At 46.9% G+C, this 21234-nt stretch overlaps 1 protein-coding gene across 9 annotated transcripts in view; it reads right to left on the bottom strand.

Moving 5' to 3' along the window:
• gulp1b (GULP PTB domain containing engulfment adaptor 1b) overlaps nt 1-21234 on the bottom strand; it is a 475365-nt gene that overhangs the window by 242618 nt on the left and 211513 nt on the right. Inside the window, exon 1 of one of the 9 annotated variants that reach the window (XM_068035596.1) lies at nt 14049-14071. The exons of 7 other annotated variants lie outside the window; for them this stretch is intronic. The gene's annotated coding sequence lies outside the window, so the exon portion shown is untranslated. One more of the 9 variants, XM_068035594.1, reaches the window with a different exon arrangement.

Below are 21234 nucleotides of genomic sequence, written 5' to 3'. Positions count from 1 at the left end.
GAAACTGGAAAATCAGCAAACAGACCTTTGGAGTTCTCAAATCTATGTGCAGATGGCATGTTTAAGGGTCTCAGCAACAGGAGGGGTGAAGGCAGAGACTGAAGTAAACAGCCTGATGAAGGATAAGATGTAGTGTGTAAAACTCAGCTGCAGGTTGAGCAGGCTACCAAGGCATGACACTGAATTCCCACTTTTAAAGTAGTAGTCTCTATGTGGAATTTTGTTCAAAACACATTGGATCTTTAGTTACATATGTAAAGTTTTCCATTCGTCACTGATGAATTCCAACAAATATTTTTGCTCTGAATCAGGAGCTAAAAAAAGCAGTGTTCAGAAAGAAACTGCTGTCCTATTCAATGTCAAGATTAAAGATTGACGCAATCGTGAAAATTAGTTAAGAAGGAATCAAAATGATAAAATGATTTTCAAATGTTACTGTAACCAGAGCAATTAGGCTAAATATAGTTTGCTTTACTATACTTCTAGCTTTAATCTCAGCTATTTATAAAGTTAATAATTCAGCTGGAAAAACTTTTTAAAATCTTATTTGCTATTGTTAAGCTCAGGTTTAAGTGCATTATATTTTTATTGAAGTTTCGGTTGTTTGTTACCGTAATCTTAACATTTTCTAAACCTGCTCCAACTCACATTTTCATTTTACATAGATACACCTGGTTAAGGAAAACCATTCTGGTTTTGAAAGGCAATTAAGTTGTAATGCTGACCATTTGAAAAAAATTACATATTACTTAAGATAACAAAAAGGTATTATAGCAGAAGCTGGAGACCCCTAATTTACAAAAGAGTCTATCGAGTCATTGAAAATTATGCTGTCTGATGAACCAATAAAGAACAGTGACAACAATGCAATATCATGTTGGTCAGAAATAACTCTCCCTGCTGGACGCTGCGATTTCAAATGGTTAAGTGGCTGTTTGACAAAAATGAAGTATTGTTAATCTAAGATTTAGGTTAATATAGACTTATTTAAGAATGGTACATCAGGGGTTAATAAAATTACCTCACAGAAATTATGCCCCAGTTTAACCAGATAAAATGGGCAGGATTTTTCCACGGTTTCGGGACCCCAAAGTCAGGACCAAATGGGAGTCCCGAGTCTGGGAGTCAGACAGGTGGAGCTATTTTCCCGGAGGCGGCTTCCTAATTGGCTGCTTCCACATTAGCCATTCTATCAAAGACAGTGGGCAGGCTCCCAAAGTTGCCTGCCCAATCAGAGGGCTGGCAGGTCTAGAGTCTTGTCAACCCTACCGGGAAAGGTGGACACTGCTGAGGCAGGTCTGAGAACACGAGGGTGCCTCAAAATGGAAGCACTCTCCAAGACATAAATTTTTTTTTAAAATTCAGAGGGGCCAAGCAGATAGGCCCCTTGGAGCTGAGGGGAAACCCCTGTGCTGGCAGCATTTGGGCCAAGGGTATGGCCTTTGCAGCTGACAGCCACCTCCTTGGGGCGGGTAGAAATTCCATGGAGCTCGTGGCCTCTGCAATTGGCGGGGGGGGGGGGCACTCCACTGCCGGCAAAATGTCCTTGAAATCACCCCTAATTGGGGCCTTAAATATACAAAATGGCTGCTTGCCTCCGTTCAGCAGCAGCGATCAGTTTCCTAGGCAGCCACTGGAAAATTATACCAGCAGCGAAAATGTGTCCCACCGCCGCTCCTCACTATTTTTCTAGCCCTTCCTGCCTCTAAGCCTGCCACCATGGGGCCGGGAACATTCAACTCAATGCTTCAGTAATTAATTTGATACAAGAGGCTGGATTTTCCCTGCGTGCTTCTGAACCCTACCATCAGGCTGAAATGTGCACTGGGGTAGATTTAGTGGGCCCCTTTGGGAAGGGCTAGGAGGCGGGGGGTCCCACAGAATTGCAACGGGAGGCGGGGGTCCCATTGCCTTCCCATTGCAATGCAATGTAGTCGGAGACAGGATAGGCCAATGATGGCCTTCCCACCACAGAACAAATGAACCCCTAAGAGGCTTATTATCAGCCACTGAAGGGCTTCTTTCCCCTGTCGCTGGCATTAAGCCAGCGGCGGGGATTGGGTGGGGGGGGGATGCAGTGATGTCTCCGCCATGCAGGCCAAGCTGTTCCTGGACAGCTACAGCACTGGCATCTACTCAGCAATGTGGAAAATTGCCCAGGTATGTCCTGTCCACAAAAAGCAGGACAAGTCCAACCCGGCCAATTATTGCCCCATCAGTCTACTCTCAATCATCAGTGGAGTGATGGAAGGTGTCATCAACAGCGCCATCAAGCAGCACTTGCTTAGCAATAACCTGCTCAGTGACGGTCAGTTTGGGTTCCGCCAGGGCCACTCAACTCCTGACCTCATTACAGCCTTGGTTCAAATATGGACAAAATAGCTGAACTCAAGAGATGAGATGAGAGTGACTGCCCTTGACATCAAGGCAGCATTTGACCGAGTATGGCATTAAGGAGCCCTAGCAAAACTGAAGTCAATGGGAATCGGGGAAAAACTCTCCGCTGGTTGGTGTCATACCTAGCACAAAGGAAGATGGTTGTGGTTGTTGGAGGTCAATCATCTCAGTCCCAGAGCATCACTGCAGGAGTTCCTCAGGGTAGTGTCCTAGGCCCAGCCATCTTCATCAATGACTTTCCTTCAATCATAAGGTCAGAAGTGGGGATGTTGGTTGATGATTGCACAATGTTCAGCACCATTCATGACTCCTCAGATACTGAAACAATCCGTGTAGAAGAGCAGCAAGACCTGGACAATATCCAGGCTTGGGCTGAGAAGTGGCAAGTAAGATTGGTGCCACACAAGTGGCAGGCAATGACCATCTCCAACAAGGGAGAATCGAACCATTCCCCTTGACATTCAATGGCATTACCATCGCTGAATCCCCCACTATCAACATCCTAGGGGGCTACCATTGACCAGAAACTGAACTGGAGTAGCCATATAAATACTGTGGCTACAACAGCAGGTCAGAGGCTAGGAATCCTGCGGCGAGTAACTCAAATCCTGACTCCCCAAAGCCTGTCCACCATCTACAAGGCACAAGTCAGGAGTGTGATGGAATACTCTCCACTTGCCTGGATCGGTGCAACTCCAACAACACTCAAGAAGCTCGACACCATCCAGGACAAAGCAGCCCAATTGATTGGCACCCCATCCACAAACATTGACTCCCTCCACCACTGATGTACAGTGGCAGCAGTGTGTACAATCTACAAGCAACACACCAAGGATCCTTTGACAGCATCTTCCAAACCCGCGACCTCTACCAACTGGAAGGACAAGGGCAGCAAATGCATGGGAACACCACCACCTGCAAGTTCCCCTCCAAGTCACACACCATCCTGACTTGGAACTATATCACCATTCCTTCACTGTCGCTGGATCAAAATCCTGGAACTCCCTTCCTAACAGTATTGTGGGTGTACCTACCCCACATGAACTGCAGCGTTCAAGAAGGCAGCTCACCACCACCTTCTCGAGGGCAATTAGGAATGGGCAATAAATGCTGGCCTGGCCAGCGACGCCCACATCCCTTGAATGAATAAAAAAAAATGCGGGGAGGCACCCAGTAAAACGAGGCGACCTCCCTCCAGTCTTTTGGTGGGGGTGGCGGACTTCTGTGAGCAATTTGTGACCCACAGATGGCCCCCTGATGGAAAACAAAGCATCTCCCTGAATACCCCATGTTCCCCCACTCACCCCCATACACAACGCTCACTCTCCTTCCCCCCCCATCACCGGGGCCTGCCGACTGGCCCCTGCGACCTTGCCTCACTTCCCTGGGCTCCTACTCTCCAGCACTAGGCCTTGTTCCCAGGCCTCCTACAGTAGCAGCAGTGGCCACCGCTCCCTCTGATTGGCTGGCAGCTCTTGGGAGGTGGGATCCCAGCAGCAGGTGGTTAATTTCCTGAGCACCGTTAAATAGCACCGGCGGGGGCTTCAAATGACCAAGGCGGGGTTCCCACCGCCTTTTCGGCCGGGTGCCGGGAGCCTCACCAGCTCTACGAAATTCTGCCCCGTGTGGGAAACAGTCACTCATTGGACTGGATTTGTATTCGCACCACCAAGACCGGTGGCAGCCGCGGAACATGGTGGCCGTCCCCCATGGGACCAGCGCCACCGCCCCGACGCGAATACACGGCGGGTGGCCATTTTACATATTCACGGCGTCACCTGCTGAAGGAGCAGGTGCTGGCACCATTTTTAATAGGCTGCCAACTCTGCAAACAGAACACCATAAACACAGAGTTCACCAGAGTTTAACCCTTCCCCCCACCCTTCACCCAGCGGAGTGCAGAGTTCACCCCTTACACACCTCAGTGCTGCCAGCTTTTCCTGGACAGGAAAGTGAAGGTATTTGAGTGCCACTCGTCAAGCTGAGGATCGGGAATTGAAGGGAAGATCGCTGCAATTTATATTTTAATTCATGTAAATATGTCATTTAAATATGCTAAGTCGGGTTCCGTCTCAGAATGGTGAAGGGGCCGCCATGGAGCTTCCCCGCCGCCGGGAAGATCGGGCCCAACAATCCTGGCATTGGGTTCTGTGGCGGCCATTGCTGCTCTGATTTTCTACACCCACCACCCCCCGCCCCACTCCCCGCCACCACCACGGAGCCCAACATTGGGCTGGGAACAAAATCCAGCCCATTGTGATTTTCCCCAGGCGGCCAATTAACAGCCATGATTGTACTGAATGGTGGAGCAAGCGCGATGGGCTGAATGGCCTACTCCTGCTCCTATGTTCCAATTAAGGATGGCAAGTAGGCTCTCAAAGCTGGAGAGCCAATCAGAGGCCTCTCAGCTTGAAAGGAGCAGCAGGTTGCAATAAAAGGCAAGTAAGGGAGAGGGCGCTTCAACATGAAGGTGCCCTCTCTCCAAAGTTTTAAAATTTAAATTAAAAAATGCTTTTTGCAGCCCAGCTACTACTTTGGGGGCCAGGGTGTGGGAGGGGGAAGGGGGAGGAGGGAACCCCTCTAAAGGGCTGCTGCAGCATCCAGGCAGGCAGGGAGGGCCTCTACGCCTGCCTGGGGTGCTGGCCCCTTGGTCTGCTGCTGGGAGGCCACCTCCAGGCATCTAATCTGGCCCCTGCCACCTGCAGGAACCTGGGGTTGACTGGAAAATCTCAGTCAGCCTCTTTTATTTTGCTTTGAGTGTCCCTTAATAAGCCAATTGGCTACCTGCCGGTTGCGGGCTAGTAGACCTGCTGCTGCCTTCCATCCCGCTTCTGGCATCCCAGCCGGTGGGACTATTTTTAGCTCCCGCCCACCTCCGATCCATGACTTGATGGGGCCTAAACATCTAGCCCAAGGTGTCATAAACCTGATGTTTGTTTTATCTGATTTGTAGGCTTTTGTTGAATTTAGTTAAATAACTTCTTGGCTCCAGATATTATTTTTGGGGTATTTATTTGTCTGCCTTTTCAAATTACTAAACCTGATCTGAAATCTCAGAAGAAAAATTAGATAAGCCAGACATCTTTCATAGTTGTAACAGCCCTTCAAAACACTCCCACAGGGGATGCTGAGACCAAGTGGGCCCACATCAGAGATGCCATCTATGAGTCAGCTTTGACCACCTACGTCAAAAGTGCGAAGAGAAATGCAGACTGGTTTCAATCTCATAATGAAGAGCTGGAACCTGTCATAGCCGCTAAGCGCATTGCACTGTTGAACTACAAGAAAGCCCCCAGCGAGTTAACATCCGTAGCACTTAAAGCAGCCAGAAGCACTGCACAAAGAACAGCCAGGCGCTGCGCAAACGACTACTGGCATCACCTATGCAGTCATATTCAGCTGGCCTCAGACACCGGAAACATCAGAGGAATGTATGATGGCATTAAGAGAGCTCTTGGGCCAACCATCAAGAAGATCGCCCCCCTCAAATCTAAATCAGGGGACATAATCACTGACCAACGCAAACAAATGGACCGCTGGGTTGAGCACTACCTAGAACTGTACTCCAGGGAGAATGGGAGAATGTTGTCACTGAGACTGCCCTCAATGCAGCCCAGCCTCTACCAGTCATGGATGAGCTGGACATACAGCCAACAAAATCGGAACTCAGTGATACTATTGATTCTCTAGCCAGCGGAAAAGCCCCTGGGAAGGACAGCATTACCCCTGAAATAATCAAGAGTGCCAAGCCTGCTATACTCTCAGCACTACATGAACTGCTATGCCTGTGCTGGGACGAGGGAGCAGTACCTCAGGACATGCGCGATGCCAATATCATCACCCTCTATAAAAACAAAGGTGACCGCGGTGACTGCAACAACTACCGTGGAATATCCCTGCTCAGCATAGTGGGGAAAGTCTTTGCTCGAGTCGCTCTAAACAGGCTCCAGAAGCTGGCCGAGCGCATCTACCCTGAGGCACAGTGTGGCTTTCGTGCAGAGAGATCGACCGTTGACATGCTGTTCTCCCTTCGCCAGATACAGGAGAAATACCGCGAACAACAGATGCCCCTCTACATTGCTTTCATTGATCTCACCAAAGCCTTTGACCTCGTCAGCAGACGTGGTCTCTTCAGACTACTAGAAAAGATTGGATGTCCACCAAAGCTACTAAGTATCATCACCTCATTCCATGACAATATGAAAGGCACAATTCAACATGGTGGCTCCTCATCAGACCCCTTTCCTATCCTGAGTGGCGTGAAACAGGGCTGTGTTCTCGCACCCACACTTTTTGGGATTTTCTTCTCCCTGCTGCTTTCACATGCGTTCAAGTCCTCTGAAGAAGGAATTTTCCTCCACACAAGATCAGGGGGCAGGTTGTTCAACCTTGCCCGTCCAAGAGCCAAGTCCAAAGTACGGAAAGTCCTCATCAGGGAACTCCTCTTTGCTGACGATGCTGCTTTAACATCTTACACTGAAGAGTGACTGCAGAGTCTCATCGACAGGTTTGCAGCTGCCTGCAATGAATTTGGCCAAACCATCAGCCTCAAGAAAACGAACATCATGGGGCAGGACGTCAGAAATGCTCCATCCATCAATATTGGCGACCATGCTCTGGAAGTGGTTCAAGAGTTCACCTACCTAGGCTCAACTATCACCAGTAACCTGTCTCTAGATGCAGAAATCAACAAGCTCATGGGAAAGGCTTCCAGACTGGCCAAGAGAGTGTGGGAAAATGGCGCACTGACACGGAACACAAAAGTCCGAGTATATCAAGCCTGTGTCCTCAGTACCTTGCTCTATGGCAGCGAGGCCTGGACAACGTATGTCAGCCAAGAGCGACGTCTCAATTCATTCCATCTTCGCTGCCTCCGGAGAATACTTGGCATCAGGTGGCAGGACCGTATCTCCAACACAGAAGTCCTCGAGGCGGCCAACATCCCCGGCTTATACACACTACTGAGTCAGTGGCGCTTGAGATGGCTTGGCCATGTGAGCCGCATGGAAGATGGCAGGATCCCCAAAGACACATTGTACAGTGAGCTCGCCACTGGTATCAGACCCACCGGCCGTCCATGTCTCCGCTTTAAAGACGTCTGCAAACACGACATGAAGTCCTGTGACATTGATCACAAGTCGTGGGAGTCAGTTGCCAGCGTTCGCCAGAGCTGGCGGGCAGCCATAAAGGCGGGGCTAAAGTGTGGCAAGTCGAAGAGACTTAGCAGTTGGCAGGAAAAAAGACAGAGGCGCAAGGGGAGAGCCAACTGTGTAACACCCCCGACAAACAAATTTTTCTGCAGCACCTGTGGAAGAGCCTGTCACTCTAGAATTGGCCTTTATAGCCACTCCAGGCACTGCTCCACACACCACTGACCACCTCCAGGCGCTTACCCATTGTCTCTCGAGATAAGGAGGCCAAAGAAGAAGAATTCATTATGGTCGGCATGGACGCGGTGGGCCGAAGGGCCTGTTTCTATGCCATACGACTCTATGACTGTATGACTCTAAAATGTAAATTAGCACTAAATGTGCAAACCATTTACTATTTTCTCCTATATGAAGAGCTAATATATATAATTGCTGTAAAAATAGGTTACCTTTCTGCTAATTTTGTCTGTCCCATTCCTGTTTAATAGATTAGTTTGGCAAACTCAAAACAAGATCCAGTATCGTATTACATTGCCATTTTTTGATACAAGCAGGATCCCATGCAAGCATGGGACCAAAATGAACTAAATGGGTTCTCCATTCAATATCCTTGGCATGCTATGATATTATCATCTAGGTATCGGCACAATTGAAAATACATCAGAAGACACAGGAAGCAAGTACAGAAGCCAAGAATAACATTGAGTGAGAGTCAAATCGCAACAATATTATAGTACAAACTGTTGTGTACATTTTTTAGTATTTATCATCTAGTATGATATATTTTATAAACAAATTAATATTTTATAACTGAACAGTTGAGTTTTCTTTCCTAATGAAACTAGCCTACTATGATTTGAAAAACAGAAAATGACTATTTAATGAAGCTTAGAAATTTTAGTCAAATTTGCATTTTCAATAAAGATCACACAGGACTGGCACTTATAAGTTGAGAAATATTTCAGAGCTGCAGTACTAATTACAAGCCTATTTGTAGACACCGTGGGATAGAATTTCTGCAGGGATTCTTTGAGTCTCCTGCCACAACTTCAGTAAAAAAGCAACACAAGCCACTTAGGATCTCTGTTCTTTTTGCTATATATTAATGACCTGAATTTGGGCATATTTCCCAATTTATAAGTGCCAGTCCTGTGTGATCTTTATTGAAAATGCAAATTTGACTAAAATTTCTGAGCTTCATTAAATAGTCATTTTCTACTTTTCAAATCATAGTAGGCTAGTTTCATTGGGCATATTTTCAAAGTTTGCAGATGATACAAAACTCAGAAATTTAACAGTAAGGAGAATCAGTAGCTTCAGGAGGACATAGACTGGTGAAATGGGTAGACACATGCCGACAAGTGTGAAGTGATGCATTTTGGAAGGAAGAATCAGGAAAGGCAATAGAAACTAAATTGTACAATTTTAAATGAGATGCAGGAATGGAGAGACCTGGGGTGTACTTGCACAAATCTTTTAAAGTGGCAGGATAAGTTGAGACGGTTGTTAAAAAAGTGGATCCTTGGCTTTATCAATAGCGACAAAGAGTACAAAAGCAAGAAAGATATGCTAAACCTTTTTAAATAACCAATTTTGCCTCAACTGGCATATTGTGTCCAATTCGGACAACACACGTTGGACAGGATGTCAAGGATTTGGCGAAGGTGCAGAGGAGATTTACTAGAATTGGACCAGGGATGAGGGGCTTCAGTTACTGGAGAATCTGGGATTGTTTTCCTTAGAGCAGAGAAGATTAAGGGAAGATAACAGATTCCACTGGCAAGATGGCCCGTAACCAGGGGACACAGAATTAAAGTAATTGGCAAAAGAACTGTAGAGGAGATAAGGAAAAATTTTTTGCAACGAGTTGTTATGGTCTGTAATACATCAGCTGAATAGGTGATAGAAGCAGATTCAGCAGTAACTTTCAGGCTGAAAAGGCTGTAGGATTTGGGGCCTACTCTGGATTTCCCCAATTGGTGGGTGGTCATCAACTGCACACATGTGGTCATCAAAGCACCCACAGAGCAGCCAGCAGCCTTCATAAACAGGAAGGGCTTCCATCCCATCAATATCCAACTGGTCTGCAACCACTGCAAAAGGATCCTTCAAGTGTGTGTGGGGTTCCCGGGAAGCAGCCAGGACGCCTTCATTTTTCACCAGTCCCAGGTGCCAGACCTCTTCAAACTTCCCACACCCTTCAAGGATGGCTAATCGATGACAAGGGCTACTCACTGAAGATGTGGTTAATGACGTCTGTGAGGAGGCCAAGCACTGAAGCAGAGAAGAAGTACAACATATGCCACGAGTCAATTAGGGCGATCATTGAGCAGGCCATATGGCTTCACAAGATGCAGTTCAGGCGTCTGGACAAATCTGGTGGAGTCCTTCAGTACACCTCTGACAGGGTCTCTATTATTACAGTGTGCTGTGCTCTACACAACCTGGCGCTTCAGAGGAGGGAGGCTTTGGCCAGCGAGGAGGACCATGAGCGCAGTGCCTCCTCTGATGAAGAGAACCTGGAGGAAGATGATAAGCAGGCACCAAATAAAGGGAGGCAAGATGTGCAAGGGAGGCAAGGGAGGTGCTTATACAGACATTTCAGTTGAAACTGTTTGTATAACCTAAGCAATCCAATGAAGGGCCAAGTTTCTGCAGTCCTGATGCCTACTGCTTCATTGTACTCAAAGTGTGCCTGCATCCAGCAAGACATGACACAGCAGCATGGGGATGGCATCAACCTCATGCGCTATAGTCCCTTCCAGCATTTCCTTTGAGGGAGCCAGGTACCCTTGAAGGCCAGAGAACTCACAATAAGTGGATGCCTCACATTTGCCTTGCCACATTCCATTTTTATTTGGGGCCATTCCGAACTGAACATCCTCTTTACAATACAAAATAATCATCCCTGAACTCCGAGTGCTCTACTTAAATCTTCTATGGTTGCTCCTACCAGATGCTCCCCCTGCACTGTCAGCTGAGGTGGAGGCAGGCTGTTGATGCTACTGCCTCTTTGACTTCGATGATCTTGGCGGCCGTCCTCTGGATGTCTGAGGCCAGGAGGGTCCCGGCTATCTGAGGGCCTCCAAAATTGTTAGAGGGATCTCCTCCATGATCAGTGCCACTTGAGGCTCAGGTGTCACTGGCAAAGGGGCTGAGCAGGCAACAGTCACTCCAGGAGCATCTTGAGGGGAGCCCCCGATGCATCAGCCTGCCAATCCTCTTCCCTTTGAAGGCACACTTGGACAACCCTGCTCACCTGAGGGGCTCGAGGACCTGGCAGCGAACCCAGGTGTTTCTCCCCACTCTTGCCCATCCATTGCTCCATGGAGTCCAAGAACATCTCCTGCATCCACCGAGTGACCTGCTGCATTTGACTCTCCCTCAGAGTCGCCAAGCTCTGAATGGAGGAAGCCAAGCTCACACATGCCAGAGTCTAGGTTCCACTCATGGCCTGGATGGACTCCTCCACTGTCTGTGCTAGGTGTGCATAGCCTGACCTCACGCTGCAGATCCAGAAACTGGCACCTTACGAATGACTCCAGAGGCATGTCACTGACCTGAGGCTCAGCACTGCCCCAGTTTCCCGCAGTCTTCCAGGTGTTGGTGTCCTGGGTTGTCACAGCCTCAGTCAGCAACTCTGGCGCTTGTGTGCTGTGTTCAACACGTTGTGACTCCACATTTAAATGCGTGCACATACCTACCGAGGAGAGAGCATCTGCGCTGGTGGAAGGTGCTGGGGAATAGTGTGACGGTGCACCCACTGAGGTCCCCTTCCCCTCCCCCTCCCCAGAGCTGGATGGCTGACCCCCAAGTCATGGCTGGCGACTGCTCTTGACTTTGATCTGCATGCGAAAGAAGAATAATTAATGGGTTACAGGAATGCCAATGCACCCTTGAAACAGCCCCTGCTGTGGTGCTCGGTGCCACCATTCAGGGACAGAGGAGCACCATTCCACTCCTAATTCAGAGATGATCTCCTGCCAGTCCTTGGCCACTCACTCTCCTGACTCAAGATTCCCATCTTCCACTGGCATTGGAACAGGCCCACTGTCGCCTTCCATTCTCCAGGGCCCCCTCCTCCATTGGCTTAGGATCTGCAGAAAGGGGACACAGTCTTTGCCCTTTCCTTGGAGGTTTGCGTGGTTTTCTCCTGAAAGCACAGAGAACAGCATAGTTAGACACCCAGTATAGACAAGCATAATGTCGAAGCAGATGGCAGTGTGCCTATGATGGAGGCACCAGCATGCCTCCTGCATGCAGCCACTCAGCAGCCACAGCAGTTCTCAGCTGTGTCTGACTGGGGCCCTTCATAACAAGACTGCCAAGCCTCTGACAGCCAATGCTGCTGCCTGGGCATTTACAGTGCCTGAGTGGGCAAACCCTTGCTGGCAAACTCACTTGAACTCCTTAACACGTGTCAGGCTGAAAGGTTCAGGCTGAGATCTGTACTCACCTTCGCAGAGTGCAGGAGGTCGTTCATCCTCTTCTGACACTGAATCCAGGTGCAGGGGAGGGGTTGACCTCATGGCTGCTGACCTCCTCTGCAATCTCCAGCCAGGCTTGCTTGGTTTGGGAGGCTGGTCTCCTCCCATCCTGGGAGAGACCTGGAGGAGAACCTGCAGGAAAGCATCACTAAACTTTGGGACCACGCTGGGACACTGACACTGCTTGGCTATCCGTGGTGCTGTGGCTGTGACTGGAACCTCTTGCTTGCCACTCCAGTTGTTGTTTCATCTTTTCAGGAAGAGCTGGCAGTTCTTTAAAGATGGAACTAGCACTTCCAGCAGGGCGACCCGACGCTGGGGACACCAGCTCTTGCACATGCTGGCAGTTAATTTTTTGGTGCCGACATAATTTGATTCACCACCCCCACGCTCCCCAGCCCTCCGCGCCCATGTGTGAACGCCTCCCATTTCTGCGTCCGACATCAAGACGCGGGGCGGGAGGGAAAAATTCAGCCCGCTATGTGCATTTAAAAGTTAACTGTTAAAATTGGGTACATTAACACATACAAAGCAAAACATAAATGCATAGGTTTCAAATGACAGGAGACTCAGTTTACATATGAAAGTCACTTTTGTCATGAACACAAGCCAAGTTTGAGAAATAGCTAAACCTATATCAATTACTTTTGTTTAATATCATAATATCGTACATCTCTATGAACCTTTACCCATCAAATATTTATCCAATTCCCTTTTGACTGAATCTGCTTCCATCACCTATTCAGGGAGAGCATTGCAGATCATAACAACTCGCTGTAAAGAAAATTCTCCTCATGTCCCCTCTGGTTCTTCTGCCAATTTCCTTAATTTTGTGTCCCCTGGCTACTGACTGTCTTTCCAATGGCAACAGTTTCTCTGCGTTTACTCTATCAAAACCCCTATGACAGCATTTCCAACAATGCAGTGCTTGCCCAGCACTGGCAATGAAGTGTCAGTCGGATTTTGTGCTCTGGAATGGGACAGAGGAAGACCTGCCCCAATTATCTGATCACACTGGGGTGACTTGATATAACACTGTGTACTGTACACTGAACTGATTTTTAAGACGTAATTCCTTTCTAACAAAGTACAATGATATCAAATTGTCAGCCTATATACAAACAAAAATTTTATATAACATTCAAAAACAAACTCCCCTGACTCTTGAAGGAAATACCAGATACTAAAATCTACCATTCAGTAACAGCTTTTTTACTGCCCTTATATGTTCTGAGTTGAATTGCTATGCATAATAACTGATAACAGCCGTTAAGTCTTAAGGGCTTTTGCTACTGTTTTACATATAATAAAAAAGTAACTTGAAATCCACAGGTTAATATATAATTATCTGAATAAGTGAAGACTTATTGAATTTATTTCCTCCCCATCCCCTAACTATCCCAATTCTAGTTTTACAGCCTCCTGTATTTATTATTCTACCCCATTGCACTGGATTTGAAAACTTTAAACCATTTTTAGATTGCTATAAATTATACTATATTACTAAAAGTATTAAATTACAGACAATATTAGAACCTCTTTATATGGCATGTATATTTCTAAATTTCATAGTGTCACCAGAAATAAGCGTTCTTCATAAAAATGCACCGTTATCAACGATGATCAAGACGCACTTCTGATTCAAAAGAATCATTCCTCAGTTTACTAATGTAAACCTTATGAACAATTTAGCTGCATCACATTCCTCCAGCAGAATACAACGACGGCACTAGAACGTACAATAGTTCATCAATTAAAACTGCTTTATTGACAAAATTGTTTCTATATTGCTTTGGCATTCTGTCTGTTCCTCTTATCATCGCTATCAACGAATCTTAAAATCATTTGGTTCTTTCATTTCCATAGCACACGACACAAAGGAGATTTGACTGCCGTCTACTTACAGCAATGTGAAGCCAAGCATGGACCTAATTTTAAATCCGCACTGAGCAAGCATGCAAATCTGTCTGTTAATCCCAAATCTAATCCCTTTCCAATTGTTTACTGGTGGCACCTGAAGTGAGAAGATTGAGCACCTCATGTAGACTTAGAAATATACTGAAAACAGAACTGAAACAACTTACTGGTCTTGGAAAAAGCCTGGAATTTTGAAGAGGAAGTTCTAGCTCAGCTTAATGACTTGCAGCTGCAAGGCAGATGTTGTACTGTGGGACTTATAACTACACCATGAACGTTCAAACTTTTTTTTCTAAATTCTTCACAAACTATAAGTCGCCTTGCACTTGAAATTCAAATTCATATATACTGAAACATAGAAAACTCACTTGAAGAAAATATTATCCTTGCAAAAGAATGAGATTTGTTGAATAAATGAATAACTTTGTCGTAAAAATATTACTTTTTTATGTATTGTGCTTTGAGTTTAATCCAGAAGGATGAATATGTGCATAACAAATCATGCAAAATCTGAAAAGCAGTATATTCAAAAACAGTTTAATTATGGAAGCTATTGGCAATTATTTATACTTCAAATATTTCAGCGGTTTTAAAATGTAAACTGTGTAACTTCACAAAGGTGTAAAGACACAGTACTTGCTGATAGTCTCTCCTCTCATTATATAGTACATCAAGCAGTCACTGGTCATCCAAGCAACTAATTTTGCACAACTGTAAACAAGCCTTATACAAAGTTATTATATGATTTTAAAAAGTAAATTATTTCTTGTTATAGTACCTTACAGAGGCACTGATGGACAGTGAAGCAGTGTAGGCCAGCAAACACAAGGATGATGAGTGAACAGGACTTGGTGCAGGTTAGGAGATAGGCGGCAGAGTTTTGGATGCACTCAAGTTTATGGACGGCGGAAGATGGGAGGCTGGCCAGAAGATCATTTGAATAATCAATTCTGGAGGTAACAAAAGCATGGATGAGTGTTTCCGCAGCAGTTAAATTAAGGCGGATGGAGATGGGCAATGTTTCTAGATTGAAGTAGACAGTCTTCATCATGGAGAGGATATAGGGTTGGAAGTTCAGCTCAGGGTCTAATTGTTGCGAGGTTGCGAACAGTCAGGTTGAGCCCGAGACAGCGGCCAGGGTGGGGGATGAAATCAGTGACTAGAGAACGGATTCTGTTGCAGGGTCCAAAGACAATGGTTTCGATCATCCCACTGTTTGATTGGAGGAAACTGGGGCTTATCCAGGACTGGATATTGGACAAGCAGTCTGACAACACAGAGGCAGTGAATTATGACAAGACAGTGCAATCAAATAGTTTACTGAATACTGAAATTTCAACAGTTTCAATCAACAGAAAACAAATATTAATTTAGTCTTTTCAAAGATATTTTATATGAACTGAGGAGAAATAACTTAATAAAGTTATATAGGGGGAAACATTTGTGGTGCTACATAAACTACATTGATTCCCCTGGGGGATACAGAGCTGAAGGCCGCCACCTGTGCGGGCTATGCAGGTTTCTTCATTATCATTGAGGAAACCCATGTGGACTGAACAAGTAAGTGACTCAAGGTGCTGTCTGCCCCCGACAAAACTACATAGTCTATGTAGCACTGATTTGAAGCAGTGCTACGCGAATGAATTTCACCCCATAATGTTTACAATTAAATAAAAATATAGGTCCAGAAAAATAGCAGTCTCCCCTTATAAAAATCGACCAGTAATTACATACGAACATATGAATTAGGAGCAGGAGTAGACCACTCAGCCCCTCAAGTCTGCTCTGCCATTCAACAAGATCATGGCTGATCTGATTGTAATCTCAACTCCACATTCCTACCTACATCTGATAACCTTTCACCCTCTTGCTTATCAAGAATTTATCTACCTCTGCCTTAAAAATATTCAAAGGCTCTGCTTCCACCACCTTTTGAGGAAGAGTTCCAAAGACTCACAACCCCGACAGAAAGAAATTTCTCCTCATCTCTCGGCAACCCCTTATTTTTAAACCATGACCCCTAGTTCTAGATTCTCCCACAAGAGGAAATATCCTTTCCACATGCACCCTGTCATGTTTCAATCAAGTCACTTCTTACTCTTCTAAACTCCAGCGGACAAAGGCCTAGCCTGTCCAACCTTTCCTCATTAGTCAACCTGCCGATTCCAGGTATTAATCTAGTGAACCTTCTCTGAATTGCTTCCAAAGCATTTATAACCTCCCTACTTTTGAGTTCAATTCCCCTCACAATAAACAATAATATTCTATTAGCTTTCCTAATTACTTGCTGTACCTGCATTCTAACCTTTTGCGATTCATGCACTAGGACACCCAGATGCCTCTGCATTTCAGAGCTCTCCAATCACTCACCATTTAGATAATATGCTTCTTTTTTTATTTTTCCTGCCAAAATGAACAAATTCACATTTTCCCACATTATACTCCATTCGCCAGATCTTTGCCTACTCACTTAACCTGTCTTATCCATTTGTATCCTCCTTATGACCTCTTCACAACTTCCTCTCCTATGTATCTTTGTGTCATCAGCAAATATAGCAACCATACCTTCGGTCCCTTCATCCAATTCATTTATATAAACTGTAAAAAGTTGAGGCCTCAGCACTGATCCCTGTGGATTACATGAGATTACACCATGTGATGACTTTAATGAAAAGCAGTCAACATTATTTTAGTATAATAAAAGCAAAATACTAGAAATGCTGGAAATCTGAAAGAAAAACAGAAAGTGCTGGAAGTACACAACAGGGCAGGCAGCATCTGTGGAGAGAGAAAGGTCATGAAAGGCCACAGACTTGAAATGTCAACTCTGTTTCTCACTCCACAGATGTTGCCAACATTATTTTCGGCTTCTCTTACCTGATGTTCAATAAAATAATCTGCTATCATTGCTATATTTGCTAAGTCTAGTTAAGTGACACTCATGAAGCAGTACAGTAAGGTTTCATGCTGCAATAAAATTTAATAATGAAAGTTGTTGAATATTATTACACAAAAGCAGTTTTATAAGTGAGAATAATCACAACACCCAGAGTTGAAGTGTCTGGTGAAAGGCCTACATTAATTGACAGCTTACTTCAAATAAACATGGGCATTATCTCAAATCAACAACGGAATTTATGAATTTACACAGTGCTTTCCAAGATGCAACTGTAATCACAAAATTCAATATCCTCATAAAAACTCTAATTGTCCAGCTAAAAAAAGATAGATGGAATGAGGAAAGTTTTTTTTTTATAAGTTACATTTTTTTCATGGTTCCGTTTCAGATCACTGATCATCTTGCACCTGCCTTGTTCTGAAGGTTGGGCAATATGGGATATAGGTTTTGATAACAGCCACAAAATGTGCTCTGTCACTTATGATTGATGGCAGTATTTTTTTTTTATTTTATTACTTGACTCACTAACAAGTGACTGTATAAAAGAAATGTAAAGTTACTGATGGTGTAAGGAGTGAGGGCAAGGGTCTCAGAAGTGTAGGGGGCCACTGCATGGGGGCAACGGGCAAGTGCCACCTGGTGAGAGCCCAGAAGTTGGGGGAAGGGGGGGCGGGTAGGCGCTAGCAGTGAAGGACTAGCATTTAGGGAGAGGCCAAGTATCATGGGACTCATTCATCCGGGCTTCAGGGACCCCGTTGAAGAGGAGGTGCAGCACAGCGGGAAGAAGGGCCAGGCATCTGCAGCAGCACTGCAATCATATGCGAGGCCACAGAAGGGTCAGCAACCGCCTTCAGACAGTGATGAAGAGTGCAGAGGAGAAAGAGAGGTGACTTCCCCACGCAGAAGGTGGTACCCTCCACAAAGGATCTACAGGTCGAAACTCAACTACATGCAAATTTCCAAGAGGCAGTGCCAACGAAGACGCTGCCTCTCCAGGGAGGCCGTCACTGACCTATGCACTAAGATGTCGCACAAGCTGTGCCTCAGGAGACTTGGTGGAAATTCAGCGCCAGTGGCGCGTAAGGTCACCATGACACTGAACTTCTACACCTCTTGATCATTCTAGGGATCCACTGGGGACACACGTGGGACCTCACACTCAGCTGCCCATCAGTGCATCAAGGAAGTCACCAATGCCCTTTTCAGGAGGGCTGGCAACTCTGCGCACTTTCACACAAATCCCAATTCTCAGGCTGAGAGGGTTATAGGATTCAGGGCCATCACTGGCTTTCCCTAGGTGCAGAATGTCATCGCTTGCATGCATGGGCCAAAACACCAGTCAGCGGCATTCATCAACAGGAAGGGCTTCCATTTCCTCAATGTACAACTGGTCTGTGACCACTATAAACAGATCCTGCAGGTCTGTGCATGGTTCCCGGGAAGTTGCCACAATGCTTATATTTTTAGGCCGTCCCAAGCGCCAGTGCTTTTCTAGCCTCCTGTGCATCTTCAGGGATGGATCCGGTGAAGCCCTTCAGAATGGCCTGGTGAGGGTCTTACGTATTGTCATGTCTGCTGTGCACCACACAACCTGTTGCTGCAGAGGGGAGAGCCGATGAACAATGAGGATAGCGAGAAGTGTACTGCCTCCTCGGACGATGAGGATGCAGAGGGGGAAGATGGGCAAGCAACGCCAGATGAAGAACCCCAGGGACAACAGGAGAGTGGCCATGAGATAGGTGCACGGGAAGCTCATGATATCCTTACGCATTTACGTTTCCTTTGATCCTTACTGCCAGTAGTAGCTTGACCAGTAAAGACTCACCTTTATGCAGTCCTGCTATTGCCTTCCTTCAGGAGGCACTTGCTCATTGATCATTCGAGCAGCGCTGAGCCGGCCAGTCTCCTCAGTTCACCCCTCGCAACATGATGTCTCGCCTCCAGTCTCTTCACAGAGGCAGAGTTGCAACGAAGAGCCAAAGGTCTGACAGAAGAGAGGGAGGTTATCTATACTTTATTGAAAAGATTTATTCAACTATACAGCAGACCCCATCCTTTGCATGTAAAAGGACACAATCACCTGTGATAACCATGTCGATGTATATGTTCTTCTTTATTCTCTTGCATGAACTCCTACAAGGTGCCCTGCCTACACTGTCAGCTGAAGTGGAGACAGGTGCTGACTTTGCACTCTCTTGACTAGGGATAACCTTGGCGGTCATCTTCTGGCTGCCTTAGGCCTTGAGGGCCCCGGCATGCTCAAGGCCACCTGCACAGAAGCAATACCATCCCCTGTTGGCAGGGATGACAGAGCATCTAGCATCACTGGCAGAGAGGCAGTGGAGTAGCTGCCTGCACCAGGGGCACCCTGACAGGTGCCCGCAGCTGCTGGAGGCAGCCGATCCTCTTCCCTATCAAGTCAGACTTCTGCCTCCCTGCTGACCTGAGAATGCAGAGGATCTAGTGGTGACTTCAGGTCCCCTATCACCCTCTCAATTTGCCACTGGTGCCTTGCACCCATGGTCAAGATGAAAGTACGCAGGTCGTAACAAAATGTTTTGCAGACATTGAATTCTCTGTTGGATAAGGCTCTCCATCAGAGCCGCCAATCTCTCAATGAAGAACGCCACTTGTGTACCAGTGAGAGACAATGCCGAGCTCAAGGCCTGGATGGACTCCTCCATCGTCCGCGTTTGGGCATGCATTGCCTCTGGCATCTCTTCCAGATGTTGCCGGACCCCTTGTTGCAGCTGTAGCATTTTCTGTGATGCTGCTGACACCAGATGCATGCCATGAGCCAGGGCTCAGCTTGGTTTTGGCCTCCCACAGTCCTCTGACTGTCAGAGGCCTGGGCTGTCACAGCCTCTGTCAGTTGCTCAGGTGCATCAGTGCTTTGCTCACCAGTTTGTGTGTCCAGATCTAAACGTGATGCAAACCCTCTGATGTGCGAGTATCTGCGCTGGTGGAGGGTGCAGGAGTATGAGGTGGCGATGGACCCTCTGATGTGCCGTCCTCCCCCTCAGAGGTGGCAGCCTCTCCCACAGTCTCCGAGGCTCCTTGAGTAGGCATGATGTGACCTGCATCACAGAATAGAGACACATAAGGGTCAAGGGCCTCCTATGTTGTAAGACCCTGCAGGCACCGGATGCGTGATGAGCTTTGCTGCAGATGCGCTCGTGTCCATGGCGGCCTCACTCACCGTCTTGGGAAGGCTCCCCTGCCTCTCCATCTGTGACACTCTGACCGTCCTGAGATCCAGCCTGCTCCATGGCCTCCTCCTTCATCGAGATCAAGACATAGATAATGGACAGCCCACCCCCAGTCTTGGCCCACTGTCTTCGATTGTGTGTAATCTTCTCCTGCAGACAGAGGAATAGAAGCTGGGTCCCCCAGTGACAACAGTTCCAAGACATAGGCTGGTGGTAGTCCCGCTGCCACTATCGGGGGCACACAGATGCCTCCTGCATGCGTCCTCTTTTCAGGGATCTTGCCAGGGTCTTCAATGACAAGCGGCTTCCTTTCAGGGCTACTTCGCCATGGTGCTGTCAGTTTGCATGCATCCCCTGACCTATTGGCCCTGTCTGGGTAGGCCCTCCCTCTCCACCCAACGCACTCTCCTGCTTCGCCAGATACAAGGCCCAAGAGGTGAAGGTATTAAGAGGTACTCACTTTCACTGCATGGAAGAGGTCATTGAGCCACTTCTGGCACTGGATCCATGTTTATGGCATTACCCCAGGGCTGCTGCCCTCCTCAGCAATCTGCAGCCAGGCCTGTTTGCTTAGGCTGCCAGGTTTCCTCCTCCCCGTCCCTCAGGAATAGAATGTGCCTCCTCTACCTGGCAGCCTGTAGGATCACCTGGAGGGTGGCATCAGGGAAGCCTGGAGTCGCCTGGGGTCTACTCGCCGCCATCTCTCCATATTTTCTATGACCTCCTCCTCTCCCAGGCCTGCAGGCTGCAACATTAACTGCAGGGCTGGCAGCCTTTTAAAAAAACGCCCGCACCTGCCGAGGTGTCAGCTGATGCCAGACTCTCCTCCTCCAGACCCAACTCCGACCACACGACTGGTCAGGTCTCGCACCTCATAGCCCTTAATTGGCCAGCCGCCGCTGGATTGTGTGCGGCTGGCCGCACCTGCTCCTGATATGCTGCGTACCCATTACCGGTCCCAATGGCGGGACCGGCGTCTTCACAAAAATATCCGGCCCCATGATTTTCAGAATTTCAATGCAGTGTTTTGTGAATGAAGCAATCCACCTCTTTAATGAGAGATCAGGTTTGAATATTGAACAGTCTGTGTACCATTTCAAGCGAAAGCTAAATGATTTTTTGGTTGGGTCAAACGGTTTCTTCTTCTTACAGATTTTGCTGAGTATAATTTTGTA

This window comes from Heterodontus francisci, chromosome 7, assembly GCF_036365525.1.
Source record: "Heterodontus francisci isolate sHetFra1 chromosome 7, sHetFra1.hap1, whole genome shotgun sequence".
Classification (NCBI taxonomy): domain Eukaryota; kingdom Metazoa; phylum Chordata; class Chondrichthyes; order Heterodontiformes; family Heterodontidae; genus Heterodontus; species Heterodontus francisci.
This window is presented reverse-complemented; position numbering and strand designations above follow the sequence as displayed.